Source organism: Equus caballus, chromosome 17, assembly GCF_041296265.1.
Source record: "Equus caballus isolate H_3958 breed thoroughbred chromosome 17, TB-T2T, whole genome shotgun sequence".
Lineage (NCBI taxonomy): Eukaryota > Metazoa > Chordata > Mammalia > Perissodactyla > Equidae > Equus > Equus caballus.
Window position 1 is genome coordinate 45,839,905 of NC_091700.1, and position 27,292 is coordinate 45,867,196.

A 27,292-nucleotide genomic window follows, 5' to 3' on the forward strand; every position below is an offset into this window, starting at 1 on the left:
GAAGTTATTTTTTAAAATTAAATTTTATATATTGTCTCAATGACACATTCCAGAAACTTAGCCTTAAATGTGAATGCATTTTTTTCCTCCTAAAAACCAGCTAAGTCATTTCTATGACACTTATTTTCTCTGGTTTCTAAGAACAAATTATATCTTAAATTTGCTCCTTTAAAATTTAACCATTAAATCTGGAAACTAAATCTTAATTTTAATAAATTTGAATGAAAGATTTCTGAAAATCTTGACTGAGGTTACATAAATTAGCTTACAGTCAAAAGTTTGCTTACCCATAAAAACTTAGAATAAATTAGCAGCAAAGCTAATATTCATTCTCAGAACTATAACTGACTTCCAGTTACAACATCTAAGGTAATACAAATGTTGGCTGTACATAGTAAAAGAAATACTTTAAAATCTAAAAAGTCCTTTAAAAAATACACATTAAAAACAAAAAAACACATCAAGCACACAATCTTTTATACATGAGAAGAAAAAAATGTTTCAACTAAAACATCAAATTCTCTTTTACGTACTTTAAAATGGCTTAATCAGGATTTAAGGAACTATGAAATAGAAAAAAACAGTAAAATCTACTTTAGCAGTCATTATAATTGAACTGTTTCTCTACCTTTCCAGCTTATGAGTTGACTTTTCCTTGGCATTTGGTCTTTGGTAATGAAAAAAATGGTAGTGATTTAACCTCAAAGCAAGATTCTCTCTAACAGGATTTCATTACAGATAATAAATATAGCCCTGACATACCTTTTTACAGGAGACATAGCTGAACAATTCTTCTTAGAAGTATTATAAGTAAGGTTTTTGCATTAATTCGCAAAAAGAGAATTTAACTATTATAACAAAATTATTATTGATGGAAACCACTACTTAAATAAATCTGTTATGTATTTTTATGTATATCTCTAAAAAATCATACCTGCATGCATTTAATTCCTCCTCAAGCTTTTGATAAAACACAATATCCTAAAACAATTTAAATAATCTAGAAGGAAATTTGACTAGATTAATTACTCTTGTGTAACCTTTCAAAATTATTTGCACTTGGATTTACATATTCAAGTGCCTAAATATTGTAAGTGTATAGAAAACACCTAGTTTTAAATTTTACTGTTTTCTAAAAATACTTAGAAATACTTTCCATTCAAAAACTCAAGAAATCATATAAAATGCCAATTATAAGTCAGAGTGAAGCTGTCCTAATGTTTTTGTTTGCAATCACTGAAGAATTTCTTCCTCAAATCTTTCCTCATAGGTAAATATTGCTCCAAAGAACAAATCACAAAGTTACTCTTTATCTTCTTTTTCAGAAAGTAATAAAAAATAGGTTGCTATGCTTGCCAAGAGCTAAACATATATACTCTTATATGATTGTAGCACTGTCCTTAAAATACAAAAAATAAAAACACAGCTTATGGTGTACTATATCTCTAAAATGTATATGGCAGTGCACAGAACAAACGAAAGAAAACAATCATGAGACTTTTCAAATAATATAAGAAAGAGGACTACATCCCAGACTGAAGACAATGATACCGATTAAGCTTGTTCAGTTATTTTTTTAAAGAAAACAACTTATACTTCAAGTGCTATTTTAAGATGATAATAAAAGGTAACATTTATTGTTTTATTACATGCCAGACACCACATTATGAACATACATTATCTCAATTAATCCTCATGATGACCCAAGAAAGGTACTATTATTCTTTCCTTCTTAAAGACAAAGAAACAAAAACTTACAGGGCTAAAGAACTTGCTCAGATCATACAGTTAGTAAGAGGTAAAGGTGGGACCAAGATTTGAAACCCAGATATACTAGTTCCAAGGCCAGCAGAAACCATCTCTGCTTTTGTAGGCCACTTATATCTCTAACACCTAGAACTTGGCATAAAACAGGCATTCATGGGTATGTGCTGAATACAGAATATCAAAATACACGTTTGCCTCACTTGATAAAATCTCACAATGCAGGTGTTCTTAAAATGTTGAGTGAAAAACCAAATTTTGGGAAAGCAAATAATATTTTTAATGTCATATTGTGTCATTTAAAGAACATGAGGTGAATCATCTCACAAGAGTAAAGAATATCCCAAACTTATCTATTGGCAAATCTAGATTTTCACTTATCAGGTTTGCTGAAAAGGAGGTTAACATTCTACAACCTGTACAGTCCAGAAAACTGATAGACTTTGAGGAAAAAGTATGGCACAGTGAAACACACATGGGCTCTGGAGTCAGACTTGGGTTCAAATTTAATTAACTTCCACTAACTTGCTTACATGACATAAGCAAGATTCTTAACTTCTTTGAACTTCAACACCCTCATAGTAAAATGCAGATAACGATTAGTTGATAGAGCTTTTATAAGGCTTAAATTAAATTCTAAACTATATGTAACATGCCTCACCCATCACAGGCTTTCAATAAGCACTAGTTTGTACCTTATCCAGTGTAAAGGTATCTTCATGATATAACCATGAATGAAAGGCACAAAAATGCACATTTACATTAATTAGGCTTTCAACTTAGACATGAACAGAACAGAGAACTTTTAACAAACTCATGCTTAATACTGTGATGAATACAATAAGACACAGAATACACTTTAAATTGCTACAGGCAAACGCAGTTTTCATTTGTATTAGTTTAAAAATGCATACGATGAGTTTCTTAGAACTTTTATCTTCTAGTTTCATGTATAAAATCTACAAGAACAAAATAATAATTGCAGCTGTTCCATCAGCAATTTAAAATCAGTCAGCAGTAATATATGTGATAAGACAATCTAAAAGATACCCCTAATAAATTATGATTAAATGCCTTAAACTGCAATTATGTCACCCAAGGTTAAACTTAGAGCATCTGAATCATAATTAACCTTGCTAACAAAGCAGAGATGTAATATGGACTATCCAAAAGAGTATGCATCTTAGAAATTATTTGTATTTAGCTTTGAAATACATAATGGCTACTTCTGTAGCAGACTTATCTTCCTAATCATATTTTGCTTAAGCTAATAATAAAATTAATTTGCTTTTGTGAAGAAACACCAAGGGAGTGGTGATAAAGCAAAGTGTGCTGGGCAGAGGGAAAATATCTAAGGTGAAATTTAAAATCTGCCTAAAATAATTTATAAAGAGGTGACTGTATTCCTACTTCTCTTGACAAAAACATACAATAGTTCAAGAGTTTCTATCAAACAAAAATCACTGATATAAAATTTAATAAGCTGTCAGAAATTACCTACATTTAATTAAATTTTTCCAAGAATGCAAAAAATGTACAATACTAAGCAATTTGTATGTAAAATGCACAAATTTTAGTTTTAGTTAAATCACAAGTTATTTTAGAAAAAATACTAAATTGGATATTAAAGAGGGAAACAATTATAATACACTTCTTTATAATCTGTCCTAAAAAACCTGTTCTCTAGCATAAAATATAACACAGTTAATCTAACAGCACAACAGGTCTTTCCAAATCCAGGATTCAGGAGTATTCAACTACATTTAAAAGCAAGTTTTGTTAGTTTTTTTTTAAAAAAAGATCTAATTAATTTTTGAAAATTCTTTTTTTTTTTTTTTTTTTTTTGGTGAGGAAGACTGGCTCTGAGCTAACATCTGTTGCCCATCTTCTTTTTGCCTGAGGAAAATTGTCCCTGAGCTAACATCTGTGCCAATCTTCCTCTATTTTGTATGTGAGATGCCGCCACAGCATGGCTTAATGAGTGATGCATAGGTCCCTGCCCAGGATCCAAACCTGCAAACCCCAGGCCACTGAAGCAGAGTACACAAACCCAACTACTAGGTCACTGGGCCAGCCCCAAAAAGTCCTTTTTGAAGACAGGGCCAACTTTTCAAAAGTAATTTTTTTTTTTTTAGGAAGATGAGCCCTGAGCTAACTACTGCCAATCCTCCTCTTTTTGCTGAGGAAGACTGGCCCTGAGCTAACATCCGTCTCCATCTTCCTCTACGTTATATGTGGGACGCCTGCCACAGCACGGCTTTTGCCAAGTGGTACCATGTCCACACCCGGGATCTGAACTGGCAAACCCAGGGCCGCTGAGAAGTGGAATGTGTGAACTTGACCACTGCACCACCGAGCTGGCCCCTCAAAAGTAATTTTGATTACTGTCCTCTAGAATGTTTAGTACATATTTTCTACATCATTAAAGTGTAAAATTGAGCAGATCTACTGATTTCTTCTTAATTCCACCCTGCTGATTTTGCCTCGTTATAACAGATGTTTATTAACTAATGTTTTTAAGGTTCTTAAGAACTGTTGAATATTAATTTTAATCTGAATGATTGCTTGAATTTGATAACCTTCTATGACTTGATGTGATTTTACAAGAAAACTAGACCATTTAGCATTTGCTTTAGGTATCATACCGTTCAATAAATTTTTATTTACATTTATTTTTTAAAAACATTTAAAATAAGTATGAATGCAGACACCCAAGATCCTAAATCCTAACAAAACTATTTTGATTTCTGCATATTTTTTTCATCCATGTATACATCTTTTTAAAGAAACTCCTACAGAAATAAAAAAGAAAGCCTATAAATAGCTGTGCACAGAAATAATTATTAATAAAGGGTAGATGATTACTGAAGAGAAACACCAAACAAAAGAATCTAAAAGTGATAGGTGATTGATTTATAAAACAACAAAACCAAAAAGACCAACCACAGGCATTTATGACACATATACGGTTACTTGCTACCACGCAGCCAAAATATAATGCATTAGGTTTCAGTATATAAATATTCAGCTACCTTGAAAACTAGAAGCAGGCTTTACTAAAATGTCATTTTGGTTCCCAGTTATATTTCCCTGCCCCCTTCATTCTATCTTATCAAAATTTAGATTATTTGGATATAAGGCAGATTATACTTCATAAGAGGCAAGAAAAGGAGGTTCAACTATATCTCTTGCTATTACAGAACAAAAAATTGTATATTGTAAAATTCTCTAAATGATGGGTATACAGAATAAAAACAAAACTTGATACAAAAATATGGCAGTTAACCCTGAGGCTATGCCTTAAGTAAAATCATTCCCCATCTTCATTCTGTATCACCCTAAGACTTTCCATTTAACTAAAGGATGTAATAAAAACATTTTTTAGTAGAATTAACTTTAATTCCCTTTATTTCTTTTTTCAAGATTTAATTTTTTTCCTTTTTCTCCCCAAAGCCCCCCAGTACATAGTTGTGTATTCTTCATTGTGGGTCCTTCTAGTTGTGGAATGTGGGACGCTGCCTCAGCATGGTTTGATGAGCAGTGCCATGTCCACGCCCAGGATTCGAACCAACCAAACACTGGGCCGCTTGCAGTGGAGTGCGCGAACTTAACCACTCGGCCACGGGGCCAGCCCCAATTCCCCTTTATCTTTTAAAAAATGAATATGTACCAAACAGTGGTCTTTTTGGTTTAATGCAGGGAAAGAAAAGCTGCTGAGGATTTAAAAATTACAGTAAAAAGAGACATAACTCCACAAATGTTAAAAATTGCTAATGAAGTAAAAAAGCTGAAACCTCTTCTACAGAAACTACTGGTTTTCCAACAAGGCAGTAACCACTACCTACCTACCTCTTCTCTTCAAAGAAATCATCTATGGTTGTTTCTTTAAGTGGCAGGTGTTATGCTATAAAAGATCACTTCCCCGGGAAAGTACATGAATGGGTGGAAAGGAATAAGAAAAAGTGGGCTAGCACTCACTGAAGTGTTACTATGTATCATGCACTATACTAAGTACTTAAAGTGTATTATCTTTAAATCTCATTGCAGAGATTGCTACTTACTTTCCCAATACCCATTCTTCCCTTCTTTGTTAGTAACCAAACTCTGATTCAGGGTGGCAATTGTATGCAGATACAAATCCATATTTCCCAGTGTTCTGTGGCTGCTAGGTGTAGCCAAGTTATCAAGTGCTGATCAATGGAAGCAATATAAGCAAAACTTGTAGGATGTGACTTTTGGATATGGTCCTGTAAAGGGTTACAAAGCTGGGTGAGCCTTTCTGCCTTGCCCTACTGCCTCCGTTTTGCTGCCTGGGATGTAGATGTGATGGTTATAACTGCAGCAGTCATTCTGGATCACTGTGAGGATGGAAGCCACAAAGTAACAATGGCAGATAGTTCCTAATAACCACGGAACCGCCATTCCATACCTGGACTTCTTACCGTGGAACTTCCTTCACAAAGAAGAAAGAATGTTTAATTCACTGATATTTTGGGACGTCCGGAAGAGATAGAGAGGGGTAGTATTAGAACCCCTGTTTTACAGATGAGGAAACAGACCTACAGAGTTAGGCAACTTGCCACAGGCACACAGCTACAAGCAACCTCCAAGTGCCAAGCTCTTAACCAGTGTGTGATGCCACCTTCAGATTAGACACCAGGAACTCAGCGAGAGACTCTGCAGAGAGGATATGTGCCTTCAAAATGGGCAAGATAATGTTGAAGGACGGCTGGCACTTCGACTCATTAGACAGGCTGAGACCTGGCTTAAGAAACTGGAAGACGCAAACCAAAAGAGAACCTGGCTAGTCCGGTGAGTTTGCTGCAAGAAAAAACTAGGACAGAGAATCCATTTCTGAGATGTGTGGGGACACAACCACAGAAAAGAAAAGGGGTGACTGGTAGGTCAGGGAATAAGTCTAACCAGGAAAGAAACCTCCGTGAACCAGGCAGCTTTCCTCAGTCAGGTGCAGAATCATTGGATTAAATCCAGAAGAACAGCTACCTGGAAATAACCACCAAACTGATTTCTAAAAATGAACTGAAAATTCTCCCATGAGAACATCTAAGAAAAAGTAGAATATCTTTAAGCAAATGGGGGGTGGGGGGAGTATTTATATAACAAGTAAGCAAAGGAACAACTTTACAGATTTCTGAGATAGAGTCAACTTTCGGACTACACTCCCCTCCCCCACTTTGGGGGTGGAGGAGGAGAATGAGTGCGGCCAGAAGAGAGCACAATCCTCCTCTGTTTCCCTGTAGTATCAAGCAAGCAAAAAAAAAGGACTTAGGATTAAAAGCGTCTTGTACGCTGTTTTAGAGTCTTTTGGAAGAGAGTGAAGTAAGAAAACTGGGAAAGAGAAAAACAGTTTGAAAAACTCAAGTAGTGGAAACTGGAAGACAGACATAGCCAACTGCTTAGAAACAGCAAGGGATGAATGAAGAAAGAGTTAAGTAGCTACCTCCTCACACAGAGAGAGGCCTGAGTTCTTAACCAGCAGGGCAGCCATTTGTTCCTCAAGGAGCTAGTATTATTATCATCAATTATCCAAATTCAAAAGCTTATGGTAAACTACTCAAATAATTAGACATTTTCGCCAAGAACATGTCAGCAGATGAATCAAGAAAAGCTACCGCTAGCTTTTTTACACTTAAGTTAAAATACTGGGGCACTGATGCTTTTTTTAAAAAGTCAGAGAAAAAGTGACCCAAAGGACAATGGTAGGTGAGTTTTTCTGGGTATATAGCCCAAATTTGATGATCCTTCAAGAGGCAACACCCATTCACCCACATATTCATAGCTTTATATTTACTTCTAAATACATACTAATTGTTTTTGTGTTACACAGCTTTAAAAGATAAAATATAAAGTTGTTATTGCTTAAAATCTTATTTTACACAGCCACCTGGGAGGCAAATTAATTATAAATCATCAGAAGTCTTAAACATGAGAATACATATGTAAAACAGTCCACTGGAAAGAAAAAGTATTTCGAAAATTGGCAAACTAACAAATGAAAGATGCCAACGAAGACCAATACAGTTAAAAAGCCCCAATGTTGCTTGGAACACAGGCATCTTTTAGCTTCCAGTCACTTAGGATATCTTAAATAACCAAACAGGATGAGGACACATAGAGAAACGTTCTTATTCTAAAGAACTCAAGGAAGATGCCTGCTAGCCTAGTTCCCACCAATCTTTTATAAAATCAAACGGAGAAGGATAGGACCAATGGCACTGCTTGGTCAATCTTTCTGGATTGAACACACACCTAACTAAAGTCACTAGTAATATCTTTTCCTTGGCTTCACATTAATGATGAATTTCTTTTCAATTTCACTGTAAGTTGATACAGGCCAAAGCAATTCATTTTCTTAGACCCACATTTTAAAAACAGGTTTACACTGGACACATTTAAAACTGTCTTTGTAGCTTAAGACTCTTGCCTTTAAGTCTATTGCTCATTTCTGTTCAAAATCCTAGCCCACACAATTATGGGCTCTTATTATATGTGTAGAATAATAATAATAATAAATATAAAAAATAAAAAAAGAATAAAAGGTCACTAATGTTTACTGAGCTTTAAACTCATGCCAGGCACCTTGCTATAAGCATTTTTGTTATTACTCTGTCTAATTTACAAACGGAGAAACTTCATCTGGAAAAGAAGTGGGTCTAAGATCCCAGAGCTCCTAATGAGATTGAGGAGTGTTCTGACTCAGCAGTTGGGTTCCAGAACCATTCTCAACTACTACACATACATTCTGTCAACCTAAATTCTCCTTCTAGGTATGAAGAGTAGAAATTGGTTTTCTTCCTCCATCTATGAAAATAGTGTTCATCAAACAACTTTATAATGTAAATAATGATTCAGAGGTAAGAGGCTGAGCTCACTTGAAAATTTTTTAAGAACATCAGAGAGAAATGTTTATATATGTAAGTAACTGACACATTTTAAACACTCCTAGCTATTCATTCACGAATTCCCCCAAAACCTCCTTGGGCCTACCTTTTTTACTCTGATTTATTATTTGAAGTAACAACAATAACTTTCCTTAAAACTACTATGAATAAGAAAATAAATTCGAAGCTGTCATTAGTTGAAATGAGTGTCTCTTTTCTCCTTGAGGCAGCCAGTAAAAACGGAGGGAGGTATATGAAGAGAATTGATGCCATATTTGAATACCACTTTTGGTTTCTGATGACTATACGGCAAGGAACACCTAAGAGACTGACAATTTACCAGTACAAAAATATACTTCTTTAAAAGAAAAAGTCATGCCTTCTGCATGTCACTATACCTTTCTGAAGAAAACACTAAGACATACATGAAAAATTAACTGAATAATTTTTATTAAATAAAAATTTATTAAAGCAATACATTAAGGTAATTAATAGGCTTCAATTATATAAGCCTGCAGAAATAACAGTTCAATCCATTTCAATATAAACACATAAAACTAGAGAAAACTAAAATGACCAATCATTTTTTTACATGACATAAGCAATGCTGACCAAATTAAATCAGACCTTATAATTAAGATAAAATGTACTTATTAAAAATTAGATTTCAAAATTGAAGGAAATAAAGACAGGAAGTGTGGAGACAAGAGAAAAGGAAAGCATGATTCAATAAGTATACCAATTCTTCCACAAAAGCATTTCGTGTACAGTCAGCTTAAAAATAAACATTAAATGCCTAGAACTCTTTAAAGAATGAAAGATATATACGTCATTTATATCATTTATTTTCTATATATATAATTATAACTATATATCTAAAATATACACAAAATGTCAAGTCTAAAATGGAGACTAAAATTCTACAATGGAGCTGAAAAGAAACTGTGCATATTTGTAAAAGTCACCCATGAACCCTTTTTGAAAAACAGGATCTAAGGTTGAAATTGAGACAAAGAAGAGATAAATGAAAGTAAATAATTCAGGAATAAGTTGGCATGATCAACTAAAACTATAAATCTATTTATAATTAATACTAAGGTTAACCAGTATGGTAATTAGTTGCAGAACAGAATGTTAATTTTTAAAGCCTCAATAAAGTGAAAATACAACAAATAAAAATGGAAAAATTCTCTTTTGAGGAAAATAATTTCCTAATTTTTCATAACAGAATCAACAGATTGTCAAAAAATGAAACCTGGAGTTAAAAAAATAATAATGACTCCAATCCCTTAATTCTTCCACCCTTACATCCACACCTCATCCTCTGACGTTAGAAGGAGCCCTTGGGAACTCATATTTCTTATTTTATTAATTATTTTTTTTTTAAATTTTTCCTTCTTCTCCCCAAAGCCCCCCAGTACATAGTTGAATATTTTAGTTGTGGGTCCTTCTAGCTGTGGCATGTGGGACGCCACCTCAGCATGGCTTGACAAGTGGTGCTAGGTCCATGCCCAGGATCTGAACCAGTGAAACCCTGGGTCATGGAAAGAGAATGTGCGAACTTAACCACTCGGCCATGGGGCCAGCTCCAAGGGAACTCATATTTCCTGTGGAAAAGAAGCATTTATTTGATATTCAGCAATTCTTTCCATTCTTTCTTCTGTTACTTCAAATAAATTAACTATACTTGTTCCTAGTCCCTATAATGGTGGGCTAAGTTATTTAGATCAAATCTCCCACTGCAAACAACAATGAAGGCTGAATAAAATCTTTTAAAGTATCAAAAAGACCACAAGATAATTAGTAATCACCAAACTCCAAATATAAGGAAAACAAGAATCCCTGAGGTCATGGGCCAATCCAGAGAAGGAGCCCTTCTGTTTAGACAGTCTCCTGAGAAAGGGAGGAAAAGAATCAAAGTCCAGAGCCTGCACAAGGTTGGAAGCCTCAGGCGAGTTCCTTACCATAAGAAGTTAAAACCCCAAAGTACTATACCCTCAGGGTGAGGGGAAACAGGACATGGAAAAGCCCCTGATGAACTGTAAATAGGATGACCATGAGTCCTGGTTTCCCAAGACAGTCTAGCTTCTAACACTTCTTCTTACTCTCAAAAATGTTCCAGTTTGGATAGTAAGTTACATGGTCACCCTAACGATCACCTAGTTTCAATCCACTGGCCATCCTAACAGAGAAATGTCAAGCCTTGAAAATGGTTTAATGTGGTCATAGTAGATAGTCTCCAAAGATGACTGCCAACAATTCCTCCATTCCTGTACAAAGAAAACTGTCATAGATTCAAAAAAAACCCAAATAGCACATTTAGAAATCAAAAATAAGCAAAATGTAAGCCTCAATAGATAAGTTTAAGTAGCAAACTAGACACAACTAAAGAAAGCTTTAGTGAGCTGGAATACAGGGAAAAAAAATTTCCAGAATACAGCATGGAAAGAAAAAAGATGGAAAAATCAGAAGAGAGATATAAAAGATACAGTGAAAAGGCTGAGCATATGTTTAAAACATTAGTTTAATCAGAATCTCAGAAGGAGGAGAGAAAAACAAATAGAACAGAGGCAACAATTAAAGGAATGGTGTCTGAAAAATTTCAATTGAAGAAAGCAATCAATAAATACAAGAAGCTCAATGAATCCCAGGCAGCTTAAATAAAAAGAAATCTACACTTAGGGGCTGGCCCCATGGCTGAGTGGTTAAGTTTGCACGCTCTGCTGCAGGTGGCCCAGTGTTTTGTTGGTTCAAATCCTGGGTGCGGACATGGCACTGCTCATCAAACCACGCTGAGGCATGCGTCCCACATGCCACAACTGGAAGGACCCACAATGAAGAATATACAACTATGTACTGGGGGGCTTTGGGGAGAAAAAGGAAAAAAATAAAAATAAAAAAAATAAAAAAAAGAAATCTACATTTAGAAATACCATATTAAAACTGTAAAAATTGAAGAAAAAAATTCAAAGTAGCCACAATGAATAAAAAGGGAGATTACTTTCAAAGCAGTAGCAGTAAAACTAAACGCAGAATTCTCCATGACAAAAACAACTGAAGACTGCTATCTTCATAAGTTGAATGAAAATATCTGCCACCCTAGAATTCTATACACAGCAAAAATACAAATTACTAATACCACAAATGAAACTAGAGATCACTACAGATTCTAAAGACATTGTAAAAGAAAATAAGTGGAAATTTATGCCAATAAATTTGACAATGTAGATGAAATGAAGAAAATCAAAACTACCAAAATGATACAAGAAGATATAAGAAATCCAAATAGTCCTATAAATAAACTGACTTCATGTCAAGAACTGTGAAGGGTCTGAGATGCCATCCTATTACAAACTGACAAGTTAGCCTGCTACAGTTTCATAGATGCCGGCAGAAGACAGGAGCCTTCTGGGTTAGGGAAAAAGGCTTTTATTACTCACTGCAAAGCAGGCAGCATGATCTTCACGTTTGTATCACTGCCTTCTGCCCCCTCAATCTGCCCATGGCAGTAATGCAGAGAGACCCAGGTGGATAACATGCACACAGAGGGTTTGTGTCACAGCTGAAGAACCCCAAGCTTAGGAAACCCCCAATCTTATACAGGGGCTGCTAGCAAACCTAACAAACCTTGGCCCTGTAGGGAGATCCTATTTCTATATTCCAAGGGTTTTTGTTATACAAACATCCTTGAAAAGATAGTCTCTGGGATCAGAGTTGTCTGTCACAAGACGTCTAGAAATACCATACAGAATTGTTCCCCCAACACTCCATAATTAAAACCCTGCCCACAAAGAAAATTCCACACCCAGTCAGACTGATTGGTGAATTCTGCTAAATATTTAAGGAAGAAATAAACCCAGTGTCACACAAATTCTTCTTGGTAACAGAAAGAGGAGTCACCTCCCCAACTTGTTTTATGAGGACAACATAACCTCAATACCAAAACCTGACAAAGACATTAGGAGAAAGCAAAATTATGGGCCAATTTCACTCATGAAGATAAATGTAAAACTCAAACAAAAGATAAGCAAACTAAATCTAGAAATATCTAAAAGAATTATAAATCAAAGCTAAGCTGGAGTTGTTCCAGGAATAGAAGTTTGATTAACAATAAAAAAATCAACATAATTTTCCACATTAGTAAGATAAATCTTATAATCATGTCAATAGATACAGAAAAAATATTTTACAAAATTCATCATCCATTCATGGATAAGTTTTTAGCAAACTAGGAAGAGACAGGAATTTCCTTAATCTGATGAGGACTACTTAACCAAAAACAACAAAGTAAAACCTACAGCAAACATACTTAAAGATGAAATGTTGAACAGACATGACTGCATCACTACCCCAACTAATACAATAAGGCAAGAAAAAGAAATAATAGGTATAAAATTTGGATAGAAAGACACAAAACTGTGGTTATATTCACAGATTTTATGACTATGTAGGCATAAAATTTTTAAAAATCGGTAGATAAATTCCTAGAATGAATAAGGCGGTTTAGCAAGACTGTAGGATACAACGGCCAAAACTAAAATTCAACTGTATTTCTATACACCAGGAACTAAGAGATGATCTAATCTGTCTAAACAGATACTTTATACAGTAGTGTCAAAAATATCAAATATCTAGGAATAATAATAAAAAATACACAAGGCATCTACAGAGAAAACTACAAACATTACTGAGAAAAATGAAAGAAGACCTCACAAATGTTCATCTATTCCAAAAGTCAATAAAAGATGTTAATTTTTCCTAAAGTGCTATACATATTCAACATAATTCCAATAAAAAAATCCAGTCAAGTGTTTTGCGGAAAATTTCAAGCTGATTCTAAAATGTATATAGAAATGAAAAGTGGCCAAGAATAACCAAGATATGCCTGAAGAACAAGGTGGGAGGGCTTGCTGTCCTGGATATCAAGATTTATTAAGCCAGAATAAGAAAGATACTGTGGTATTGCACAAGGATAAATGAATCGACTAACAGAACAGAGAGAGAGTCTAAAAACAGACCTGTTCTTTGATAGATATTTATGGCAAAGGTGAAACTGCATAACATTGAGAAAAAGATGGTCTTCTAAAAAAGTACATGATATTCATCCACATGGAGAAAAAATAAAATTTGACCCGTATCTCACATCCTACAGAAAAACCAATTCCAGGTAGACTGTAGATCTAAACGTGAAAGACAATACAAAAAAGCTTCTGGAAAATGGTATGAGAATAATTTTTTATGATCTTGGAAGCTGGAATGGGACACAAAAAGCACAAACCATAAAAGAAAAGACCAATAAACTCGACTGCACCAAAGACAATAACTTCTGTTCATCAAAAGACACCTTTAAGATAAAGAAAACGCAAGTCACAAAATAAAAGACATTTGTAACCTATGTAACTAATGACTACACCCAGAATATATAAAGAACTACAACTCAAAAAGAAAAAGTGAACCCAATAAAAACATGGACAAGAAATCTGAACAAGCATTTCACAAAACAGGAAATCCAAATCGACAATAAACACATGAAAGGGGCTTAACTTCATTAGAAATTAGGGAAATGTCAAATCAAACCACAATAAGAAATCATTACAAAGCCACTGTAACAGCTAACATTTAAAAACAAAAAAAAGGACAATACTATTGGAGAGGAATCGAAACAAAAAGAATTCGTATACACTGCTGATGTATGACTCTTTTGGAAAACAGTTTCAGACTATCAGCAAGAACTGAAGATAAATATACCCTGTGACTAAAGTCCACACTTAGGAATATACTTTTCAAAAATTTATGTAGCAGGCCAATTGTACACAAATGTAATGCAGCACCATTAATACGACACAAATTATAAACAACACAAAAATCCACTAACAGTAAAAATGGATAAACTGCATTAAATACACACTTTGGAATACAGCAAAGAAAATAAACTATTGCTATATACAACACAGATCAGTCTTGGAAAACAATGTTTGGTGAAAAAGCCATACCAAAAAATAGTGCATACTGTATGATCCCATTTAACAATCAAAAAAGGCAAAGCAGAATATATGACAGAGGAATGAAAGCTTAAATGCTAAAATTAGGGGAGAGAAATAAAGTGGTTATCATAAATGGTTATGATAACGGTTACCTCTGTGGAAGAAGGAGAGAGTGGTGATGGAGGAAGGATACCCAGCAGCTTCTGAGGGGCTGCACATGCTCTATTTCAACTGTTTACATTAATGTATTTTTTCTGTATTTGTTAGTGTTCACATTTTTTAATGCTTTTTAAATTATCTATATATTTATTTTTAAAAACAGCCACTCTGGAAAACAGTTTGGCAATTTCTTATGAAATTTAACACGCAATTACCATACGACCCGGCTGATGCATTCCTGGGCATTTATCCCAGAGAAATAAAAACTTACGTTCACACAAAAATCTATACACAAATGTTCAGAGCAGCTTTATTTGTAATAGTGAAAAACTGGAAACAATCCAGATGTCCTTCAATGAGTGACTAGTTAGACAAACTGTAAGACATCTATAACACGGAATATTCAGTGATAGAAAGGAATGAACTATTGATATGCGCAAAGCCCTGGACGAATCTCCAGGGAATTTACACTGAGTGAAAAAAGCATTTATCTAACATTTACCTAACATTTATATGATACTTATTTAAATGAGAAAATTATAGAAATGGAGAACACATCAGTGGTTGTCAGGGATTAAAGATGGGGCTGGAGAAAGTAAGAGGTAGAGTGGAAAGAAGATGGCACAGGTTCCAAAGGGTAACACAAGGAGATGGAACTGTCTGTATCTTGACTATGGTGAGTAGAGGAAACCACAATGATAAAATTGCACAGAACTAAACACACACATGCACGCACACACACACACAAATAAAGTACAAGTAAAACTGGAGAAATCTGGGTAAGATCAGCGGACTACATGGATGTCAGTATCAATGTCAGGGGTGTACAGTACAGTTGCTGTACAGTACAGTGGATTGCACTATAGTTCTGCACAATGTTACCACCGGGGGAAACTGGGTAAAGAGGACACAAGACTTCCGTAGTATTTTTTACAACTGCATGTGAATATACAATTATTTCAAAAAGTGTAAAGTAACTGAAAAAACAGAACACAATTTTTCTATCTACACCTTTCTTTCTGTATCTGTGTATCTCTATGATGTATAGTTGGAATGACGTTCACCAAATAATAACTTATTTCTTGATGGTGGAACTCTGGGTGATTCGAATGTTCCTGAACTGTTATATTTTTTATAATGAGAATTTCTCTTTTTATAAAAATAAAAAGTCATTACCTATTTTTTTAAAAAAGCAATATAGTACAAAACTTACACTCTTAAAATTATAAAACACTATTATAAAAATTAAAGAATACCTAAATAAATGGAAAGACATCTATGTTCATAGATCAAAAACTTAATATTATTAAAATGACAATTTTCTCCAAATTGACCTATAGAGTCACTACAATCCCTACCAAAATCTCAGTCTTTTTGCAGAAATTGACAAACTGATCCTAAAATTCAGATGGAAATTCAAGGAACCCAGAATAGCTAAACAATCACAAAAAAGAAGAAAGTTGGAGAACTTTCAACTTTCTAATTTCAAAATTTACTACAAAGCTACAGTAATCAAGACTGTGTGGAACCAGAATAAGAACAGACACACAGAGCAACAGAATAGAATTGACAGTCCATAATTTCTGATAAAGTGATTGTCAACAAGGGTGCCAAGACAATTCAATGGGGAAAGGACAGTCTTTTCAACAAATAGCGCTGGGACAACTGGATATCCCCACACAACAGAATGAATGTGGACTCCTACTTCATACTTCACAAAAAATTCACTCAAAATGGATCAGAACCTAAATATAAGAGCCAAGACTATAAAACTCTTAGGAGAAAATAGAGGAGTAAATCTTTATAACCTTGAGTTAGGCAAAGCCTTCTTAAATATGACTCCAAAAACTCAAGCAACAACAAACAAAAAACAGACAAATTGGATTTCATCAAAATTAAAAGTTTTATGCTTTAAAGAATACCATCAAGAAAGTGAAAAGACAACCTAGAGAATGGTAGAAAAGGTTTGCAAATCAATCTGACAAGGGACTTGTATAAATACAATTCCTACAAATCAATAATAAAAAGACAAACAACCCAGTTTAAAAATGGGCAAAGGATCTGAATAGACGTTTCTCCCAAAAAGATATGCAAATAGCCCACAAACACATGAAAAGAAGTTCAACATCATTAGCTATTAAGGCAATGTAAATCAAACCCATATGAGACTGCTTCACAATCGCTAGGATGGCTACAATCAAAAAGACAGGCAATAAGAAGTGCAGGTGAGGATGTGAAGAAAATCAGAACACTCATATACTGCTGGTAAGAATGAAAAACGGTGCAGGTGCTGTGGAAAACAGTCTGGCAGTTCTTCAAAAGGTTTAACACAGAGTTACCATATGATCCAGCACTCTATTCCTAGGTATATACTCAAGAGAAATAAAAACTTAAGTTCACAGAAAACTTGTACACAAATGCTCAGAGCAGCATTACTCATAAAAGCCAAAAAGTGGAAACAATCCACATGTCTATCAACTGATGAATGCAAATATACAATATGATATATCCATACAATGGATATATTATTCAGCAATAAAAAGTAATGAAGTATTGCTTAATGTTAAAAGATGAATGAACTCTGGGAACATCAGGCTAAGTGAAAAATGCAAGTCACAAAAGACAAAATATTATATGATTCCATTTATATGAACTGTTCAGAATAGAAAACTCTATAGAGAAAAAGTAGATGAGTAGTTGCCTTGGCTCGCAGGGTTGGGGTGAGAATAACAGGTACCTGCTAATAGGTATGGGGTTTCTTCTTGAGATGATGAAAATGTTCTAAAATTGTGGTCATGGTGCACATCTCTGTGAATATACTTAAAACCATTTAATTGTATACTTTAAATGGGTGAATTGTATGGTATGTGAATTATATCTCAATAAAGCTGTTACATTAAAAAAGGCAATATAATGCAAATACTTTTTAAGACCACTAAATAACATCAAGTTTACTTAGAGACGAAAAAGGGAATTATGAAAGACTCAGAAATTCAATACTATGTTTAAGCAGAAAATAGTTTTCAATTTAGAACTGTTTATTGTTTTATATTAGTATTTTTTTAAATGGGAGGGAAAAGAACAATCCCTAAAGAGGGACTAAGATCTGAGAGCCATATTAATGTATGCACAGATGAAGTGATACACCTGGGATTTGCTTTAAAACAATCCAGCAGTGGATAAGGGAGTAAGAGAGGAAGATTCAAATGTAACACAACTGGCCATTGTTGTTATAGTTTTTCAAGCTGAGTAATAGGTATATGGAGATTCATATATTATTCTGCTATGTTTGAAATTTTTTATTAAAAAAACTAAAAGTATAACCTTAAGCACCAAACTTCCAGACAAAGAATTATTTAAAGTATTACAAAATCAGTTTTACAAAGATATCTGTGGTTCTACAGAAATGGTATCACAATTGATTCTCAAATAAATCTGATTTCCTAAACAGTTTACACACCACTACAGTGCCCTACAAAATAAAGGGCAGAGCGATTTAAAACAAGAATTCTTACCAACTTTTATCAAGTATGTATCATCTGATTAGATCTAAAGCAGATGAAATATGTTTCTCACTATTTATAAAACTCCACTATGTTTAAGTAATAGTCAATTAGACAATACATCAGCCAGTTTATATAAAAACTGACTGCAAATGAGGGCTAATTATTAACACAACTGAAAGGACCTTAAACATAATTATAAACACTATTAAAGCTAATTCTTTTCACTGAAGATTAATTGCATGGAACAATGATCATAAAATGTGAAATCCTTCACAAAAGTACTTAAAGTAAATTAAATTTTAGAACGACAAATATTCAAGTGCTAAGGTACGAGAAGTACCGTGTATTGTCTGAGTAAAACTAATGGGCGATAATACTGAAAAAGTCACTATTAGTGAATGAGATGCTTGCCTACTAGAGCGCAAGAAGCTAACAGCTGTCTTTTGAAAACTCCTATGCCCCACGGCCGGCCCGGTGGTGCAGCGGTTAAGTTTGCACATTCCACTTCTCGGAGGCCCGGGGTTCGCCGGTTCGGATCCCAGGTGCGGACATGGCACCACTTGGCACGCCATGCTGTGGTAGGCGCCCCACATATAAAGTAGAGGAAGATGGGTACCGATTTTAGCTCAGGGCCAGGCTTCTCAGCAAAAAAGAGGAGGACTGGCAGTAGTTAGCTTACGGCTAATATTCCTCAAAAACAAAAAAGAAAAGAAAAATGTTATGCCCCAAAATGATCAAAACATTCGTCATTCTTCAGTATGAGCAATAAAAAGATGAAATAGAAATGTATATAAAATACTCACAGCTGCATGACAATTGACTTCAAAATGATACTGAGTTAGTCTCTTATAAGAACATGGTAGCCCAAAAAAGGATGAGTGCCTCTGGAATTAAATAATGGTGTATAACAAATTCCAGGCACTAAATATTACTTCTCTTCTCCTGTTTCTCCAAACCTTCATTCCAGCAGCACTGTTCAGTCTTTGAGATGCTCTGCACCACAGCCCCTAGCTCCTCGATTCACTCTATGACGTGTACACACATCTAGTCCCATGTCTCCTCACTCTTGCCTCATCCTCTACTCTGACAAAGTTCCAAACCCACCATGCACTCAAACCTCTGCAAATGCTGCTTCAGTGTGTAGTATGCATGCTTTGCTTGCTATGGTAGACCCCTAACTACTGTTTCAGGTCTTAAGTGAAATGCTAGGTTCTCAGGGAAGCTTCTTTCACCTAGCCAGGATAATCTGGTTGCTTCCTCACTCTTGCTCCCACTGAATCTTTTCCCCTCCCACCCCCTTTCTAGACACAAACTCTTTGAGGACAGGAACTGTGTGTCTCTTCAAAACATCTGGTTCTCAGGACTTGGTATAAAAATGATCTCATAGTAGGTGGTCAAACTAAATCTGCTCAACTCACCTCATGTTATTTATTTTTCTTCCCAGAATTCTTGAGGATCATGTGAGAGTGATGCAAAAGTATTCTGTAAAGCACTGTACAAATGATGAATTCTTATAGACTATACTTATCTTTTAGATACTGAAATCACAGTGCTTTTCATCCTAAATTACAGTTGGGAAATACAAACACCCAGTTCGTCTCTACTGTTGAATTTTTAAATTCTGTAACCAAATAAGCTATATAATTCCGCCTTTAAGATGGGTCTAGCAACCTCCAGGAATATTAAGATTCCCACTCCAGGAATTTTTTTTTTAATTTACCCTAACTTCAGATGGAAGGGAAAATCTATCGTGTTCCAATATGGTTCCTCATTATTTGCTTCAGAGGTGCAAAATGCATATCAGAATGCCTTTGCAACAGTCACGCAGGACCACCAAATTACTTAAACCTGGTTTTTTTTTTGAGGTTTTTGTCTGGACTCCTAAAGCAAGAACTACAGAGCACATTATCATTCTGTCCTGTGTCCAAAGAGGTATAATTTGGCTTTTTACACATCTCTTCACCTCTTTCCTATACTTTCCATGGCAGGAAGGACATGGACACAGTGTAAGGAAACTGGTCTCTAGTTCTAGTTCTCAAAACTATTCAAAATAATTGCGTTATCTCAAAAAAAAAAGGAGACTAGATTAAAATCAGGTGGTATCAAATCCAAATGTTCATAGGGATGGGGCAGGTAAAATAAGAAACAACTGAGTGGAAATAAGGACTAATGGTTACCTATACTGGCCATCTGGAGAAGGAATGCCCTGCCTAAAATCATCAATATTCATTAAAAATAAAACAAAAAGCAAGCCAGATAAAATAGGCCTGCAGGCTGGATTCTTACCCCAGTAGTATTTTAGTAGCCATAACACACGTAAATTCCTGAGTTATATTCATGAGTTTGGCCCTGAACCGGATAATCTTTAAGCACTTCCTCTTCTATCTTTAGGGCCACCAGAGCCATATTTTCCAAATTATAGAATACTACGTCCGGGAGATATCGGTTTCACCAGGCCAGAGTTTGCTGGTCCCTATTTTATTCTAATAATGAACCAATATCTTTGAATGTCTTGTCCCAAAACACCTTTGGTCTTAAAACTCTACCTTCAGTCTATGACTTTGTATTCTCCCAATATACTCTCTTTTTATCTGTGCAGCAAAGCCACTATCTTTAACGTCAGAATTACCTTTATTAGTAAAATGAGTTCTCTTCCAACCAATATGCCACAACCAAAACACACAGCAACTTCTCCTATTCAGAAATGGTCTAGATCAAGAGACAAGTCTCCTCCTCCACTAAAAATGTGAGAAAATGACTATTTAAACAGCACCTTTCTAATTCCACAAATTTAGCCAATACGATTCTATTGGCTGAAGCAGCCACATATGAAGTACTCTCCAATGATGCATCAAACTACGGGACAGACATAATCTTGTGCTGCAGAATCATTCTCAGGTTCCCAATTAAATGTCGTAATAAGATAACTCACAGGGCCAGCTTTGGAAAATCCAAACTAAGACAGAGATAGTAAACTGTAACTCTGTGGTTACTGTACTCTACAGTTAGGGTGGGCCCTAATCCAAAATGACTGGTGGCCTTACAAGAAGAAACTTGGTCAAACACAGACACAATCCGGGGTGCGTGTGCACAGGACGACGACCATGTGAAAAGGCAGCAAGAGAGCAGCTATCTGCATGCCAAGGAGAGAGGCCTCAGGAAAAACCAAATCTGCTGGTTACTTGAGCTTGGACTTCTAGCCTCCAGAACTGTGAGGAAAAAAAAGATCTGTTGCTTATGGCACTCAGTCTGTGCTATTTTGTTATGGCAGCCCTAGCAAACTAGTACAATGTGATTTAATACTTGTGATTTTTTTTGAACCAACTAAAAGATCTAGTTGATGGATTTTTAGAAAAATGTGTTTTCTTCTTGTGCTTTGCTTTGTTAATAAAATTTTTATTGAAACATAACCTACATTTATGAAAAGTACACAAATCCTAAGTTGACAGCTTTGATGAATTTTCACAAAGTGAAGACATCGATATAATCACCACCCAGATCAAAATATCGACCATTGGGAGCTATGCTTTGATTCTGAATTCATGGATTTAATATCGAATTTTCTAGACTTATCTCATATATCCTGTGTAACTTTGTTTCCTTCCTAATACGAATTGTTTGTTTTTTTAACTTTCAAGCATAGGTCTCACATGGACACAACCACTATTGTTTAGAAATGTTGCAATATTATAAATACTAAACTTCTTAAGGACTAACATGTTAAAAACAAAGCAGAGTCATGGTTCCAGCATTTTACTTATTTATTTTTCTTTTCTTCTTTTTTAATAGGAAGAGACTGTGGTTATCTCTGTGAGACACATAGTCTGGTAAACTTATCGTTACATAGGCTCCAAATAATTTTTCTTTCTCTCATTTAACATCTAGTATTTTTTTCTGACAAGACTTAGAAGCAAGTAAAGGCTTTTGTGGAAAATGAATGTCAGTTGAATCAGTGATGCAGTTAATTTCTTTGAATTACGTTTCATGAATTTTATAGTCTTGAAATGAACTTATTTCCAACAAAAGATATTTTTTCAACTAGTGAAGTACACAGAATATTTTCCCTTTGCAACCGTCCTCCTGAGTAAATTGTATTCTAATGGAAAAGTCCTGTGGCTTTGAAAAGTAGTTATATCAAAAAGCTGAACATAGAGAATCTGCATACATGAAAGACTAGGGGCTGAAGTCAGAAAAAAGATCAGAGGTGATATGAGAGAACTTTCTTGAGACCATAACAACAGTTGATGGAGGAATTGGGGAAGTCCAAACGAAAGAGAAGGGTAGGGATGAAAAGAACGTGTTTACCCAGTGAACTGAGGGGAGACTGTAATGAAAGCCCAGTGAAGGCAGTAGCAGGATGGTCTGTCATACCGGGTGGGAGCCGAGATAGGTGAGGAGGATGATGGTGGTCAGCTGGAATGATAACAGGCAGCTGGTTGGGACAGCAGCAGAAACAGACAGTGATGAGAGGAGAGAAAGCAACGTTTGCAGAGACATAGCCATGAGAAAACTGGTGTGCTCTCAAACTACATCTTGGCTTCCTATTTAAAATCTTCCTGAATCTCAATCTTAGGATATTGGGTCTACTAAAATATGCCCCACGTGCAGTACCCCTAGGAATCACACCAGAGTTTAAAATCATTTGGATGCACAGATAGATACTCAAAGCGAAAAGGATGAGGATCAAAGAACACATCAGTGCTCTCACAAAAATACTAGTCTAAGTATATTTGGTCAATTGTGAAGTAGGGCATTATTAATTTAATAAGGATTCTAATACCAAATTTAGTCCATGATTTTTTTAAAAGTTGGGGGTGTCTATCAAGGTTATTCCTATAAAGACATCATTTTCACTTTCTGAGTAAAGGGACAGCTACAGTTTACTATCTTTATCTTCATTTAGATTCCTCCAGAAGCCAACTCGGAGACAAAGTTTTAAAGTTCAGGTAGTTTATTTGTGAGGTGATCCTAGGAAACACCGGAAGAAGACTGGAGGAAAGAGACAGGAACAGGACAGAAGTCAATAAAGAGATGAGTCTAGAAAATTGGTACCAGCTGCATACCACCTTGGACAACTGTCACTCAATCTTGCCACAGCACTTTGGAAGACAGTGGAGGACACGTGCCAGAGTTACCCCACCTGAGGGTTAAGGGAGCTGAGTATTTACCCACCAACTCCTGTCAGATATCAGTTGAGGGTCACTCCCAGAGTAAGTGTTAATATCCTGGCATTTCTGACCTCCAGGTGGTCAAAATGGCTGGCAGCAGAGAAAGCTCACAGACACAAATGCTGAGATTCAGAAGTTGGCCAGTATGCATAGAAATGGCCAGGGCTGAAGGACTATGGGCCCTGAGAGCACCTATGGCATTTATGCCACAGTCCCTAATACATGGGAGTCTGTCCCAACTTGGGAATGTAAGAATCAGCAACTTTCACCTAGAAGCTGCAGAAAAAAGGATAGAGAACTGCTCTAACCACCAGACACTTTCCTTTGCTAAACAGTATAGGTGTTGTTCTCAAGAAACTGTTTAACTATGGTACATAACAAGTTAGACAATACGAAAAAAATCTGCCAAATCCTCATGGTCATTAAGTTCTGCACAATTATACAAAAGAAGCCAAAGCTATAAACACCCCTGGGCAGTATGCTTTTTTCCTCCATGAGCAGAGAAGGCTGTAAGAGAAGGCCACAACTTCCAACCATAAATATGCTCAAGAAAGGCTCTTTTAGAAGGAAGAGGAAAAAAGGTGAAACAGTATGTATCTGTAGGGGTTTTTTGCCCTTCTTCTTTTGGAACAGCTAATGATACAGTATAAGCAAGAAACTGTGGACTGATACACATACATAGAGTTCTTAAAAAAAAAAAAAAGACTTCCCTGAATTTCTTTTCAAACAAGCAGCCTTTCACAGCATGCTGGCTCTCTATCAGCGCTTCACCTCTGGCCAGGCCACAGCTGTCTATTTCTAACAGTTGGTAAGAACAAGGTTTTATTTCAAAACTTAAAATGTTTACTAAGTCACTTTGCATTAAAGGTACATAAATTGACCTTTCAAGAGATTTATTTTAAACTTAAACTCAACTTAGACGAAACTGGTTATCTATACTCTTCTTGACCAATTTCTTTAATTTTCCAACTAAGAAACTGATATTCTAAATTGAAGTTTGTATATGAATTGTACATAATGTCCCTATTGCTTCTATTGAGATATACTGATACATCCCTATCCATATTAACTATATTAAATTAAATAACATTTTTATTCTATTCATCATATAAATTTTTATACTACCTGCTTCTATTTTACTGTTAACTTTTATTTTAAAAGCCCTCTAGGGGCCGGCGCCGTGGCCAAGTGGTTGAGTTCGCGCTCTCCGCTTCAGCAGCCTGGGATTTCGCTGGTTCGAATCCTGGGCGCAGACATGGCACTGCTCGTCAGGCCATGCTGAAGTGGTGTCCCACATGCCACAGCTGGAAGGACCCACAACTAAAGATACATAACTATATACCGGGGGGCTTCAGGGAGAAAAAAATAAAATAAAATCTTTAAAAAAAAAGAAGAAAGAAAGAAAAGAAAAAACTATCTCCATTAAAAAAAAAAAAAAAGCCCTCTATTTTTTAGAGTTTGGACATACTGCATTGACAAGATTTTCTTCTTTCTAAATGTATCTATTCGTTAACTTTAACTGTATGCAACCTGAAAGTAATCCAAGACATTCAGTGAACACAGCTTAAGTACTTCCCCTCAACACTGTCACAAGCTTGACATCCATGCCTCGGTACTGCTCTACAAATGATTTTCTATTTTGCCACTTCTTTATCAGCCAAATTCCTCAAACAATTCTGCACAAAGACTGCTTCATGCCTTCAGAGTAATATGAATGACTTGATGAACTGTATTTTCTCCAGCGGTACCTTTACAATTAGATATTGTAAGCTGTACAACTGCAAACTGCCCTGACTTCAGACAGAGCTGAACCATAAATCAGAAAACAGAACATACTTAAAGAGGAAAAAAAATCAAGAAACATTGGAATTTGAGCATTAAATTAAATGGAATCAAGTATTCCCACTAACTAGATCTATGATGATATTTTGGAATTATTGTTTATGTTTTTAGGTATCATAATGGTATTGTGGTTATATTTTTCTAAAAAAGGAATCCTTATGGAGACACGTTCTGAAGAACTTAAGGACAGGCTGTGTGAGATTTTCTTCAAAATAATCGGTGAGGTACAAAGGGCAGTGGCTGGGTTATAGCTAAAACAAGACTGACCAAATGTTGATAATTTGAAGTTGCATGATAATTACAGGGAAGCTTGCTATACTATTTCTCTACTTTTGTATATGCGTAAAAATTTTCCTCAACAAAAAGTTAAAAAAAAACGGGGGGTAGGGAGATGGGAAAGGAAATAAAGTTTTTCTTTCCTGGTAAGCTTTTATTTATCATTAAAAGCTCTATAAATAATTCTTCTCTAGTAATATATAGATGAGAAATCAGCCAAATTTCAATTTTATATTGCCTTTTTCTCTTTACTACATATGAATATTTAAGCTTGAAATTAAAGAATTAAATCAAGCTTGAATTCAAGTGAGTGAGGTAGAAGCAGAGAAGACATACCTTTCTAAATCTAAGAATTTTTTCAAGAGCAGTAAAAAGTCATGTTGAAAACACCATATTTATTGCTCTAAGAATCTTCTTCAGTCAGGACTTGTATGGAATAAAAAAATGTGCTTTTGTGATCGTGGTAAACACCCCAAATTGTTTTAAAGGAGTAATCTGACAAACAATGGCTAGTGAAAAAAAAGGGTGCTTAAGAGTAGATATTAAAAAAAATTAGTATAAAGATAAAAACCTGGAGAGTAGTCTCCTAAATGCACACAAATTTCTTCTGATATAACAAAAGAAGAGAAAAAAGCAGAAGGAGTCGGGGAGGGGAAGAGGAGGAGAACAACAACAAAAACAGCTCCTGGGGGAGGAACAGGTTCTGGTCCTTCCTGCCGGCTCCTTCAAAAACACACTTATTTTATAACTTTCACACCATCAGTAGTTATTCCAAATAGCCAGGCCGCTAACAATAACACCTTCTCTTAACCAGACCAGGGTTTCTCATTTTTGGCACTACTGACACTTCGGGCTGGGTAATTCTTTGTTGTGAGGAGCTGCCCTGTGCACAGCAGGATGTTTTATGGCATCCCAGATCATTAGATGCCAGTAACACACACCCAGTTGTGACAATCAAAAATGTCTCCAACTGCTGCCAAAGTTGCTCCCAGGTGGGAACACCTGCAGTTGATGACATATAAATATGCATCCAGAAAGTGGCAAGTTAAAAATATAATCATAATCTTCAGACAACGATCACACAGATTATTTTTGTTTCTGCAGGGCAAACCCAAAGACGAATTGATGAAGGAAGTGAGGTTTATAATAAGTGACGCTATATATCACTGTGAGATACATATATATATATATATATATCCCACTATGACAAAATCATAGAGACATAGAGCCTTATAGAGCCTCAGAAGGTAAAATTCAGCAGAGCAATGATGGGAGACAGGTACAAATATATGTGAATAAAGTGGAATTATATCTTTTCACAAAAGTAATTTGCTCTCAATCACTAACAGCACGTTAAAATATCTACCATAAATATCTAAAGCCAGGTGGGAGTATATAGAGTTCATTATATTAGTCTACTTCAGTGTATGTTTGAAATCTTCCAAAATAAAAATTAAATTTTTCCATTCTATTTCTTTCTTTTTTTGATGCTGCCTATTACTCACACAACTGACTTTGTGTCCACTCTCTGAAAACCACCTAGTATGATGATTAAGAGCACAGGCTTACAAGCTGCATGATGTTGGTCAAGTTATATCCTACATAAAGCCATTTCTCTCATCAATAAAATAAAACAACAATGGTGCCTACCTCATAGGCTTGTTGTGTGAAATGAATGAATTAATTCATGT

At 35.3% G+C, this 27,292-nt stretch overlaps 1 protein-coding gene across 1 annotated transcript in view; it reads right to left on the reverse strand.

The window, feature by feature from the left end:
* The window catches only part of GTF2F2 (general transcription factor IIF subunit 2), a 147,728-nt gene that overhangs the window by 79,607 nt on the left and 40,829 nt on the right, over positions 1–27,292 (reverse strand). The gene's annotated exons all lie outside the window — the stretch shown is intronic.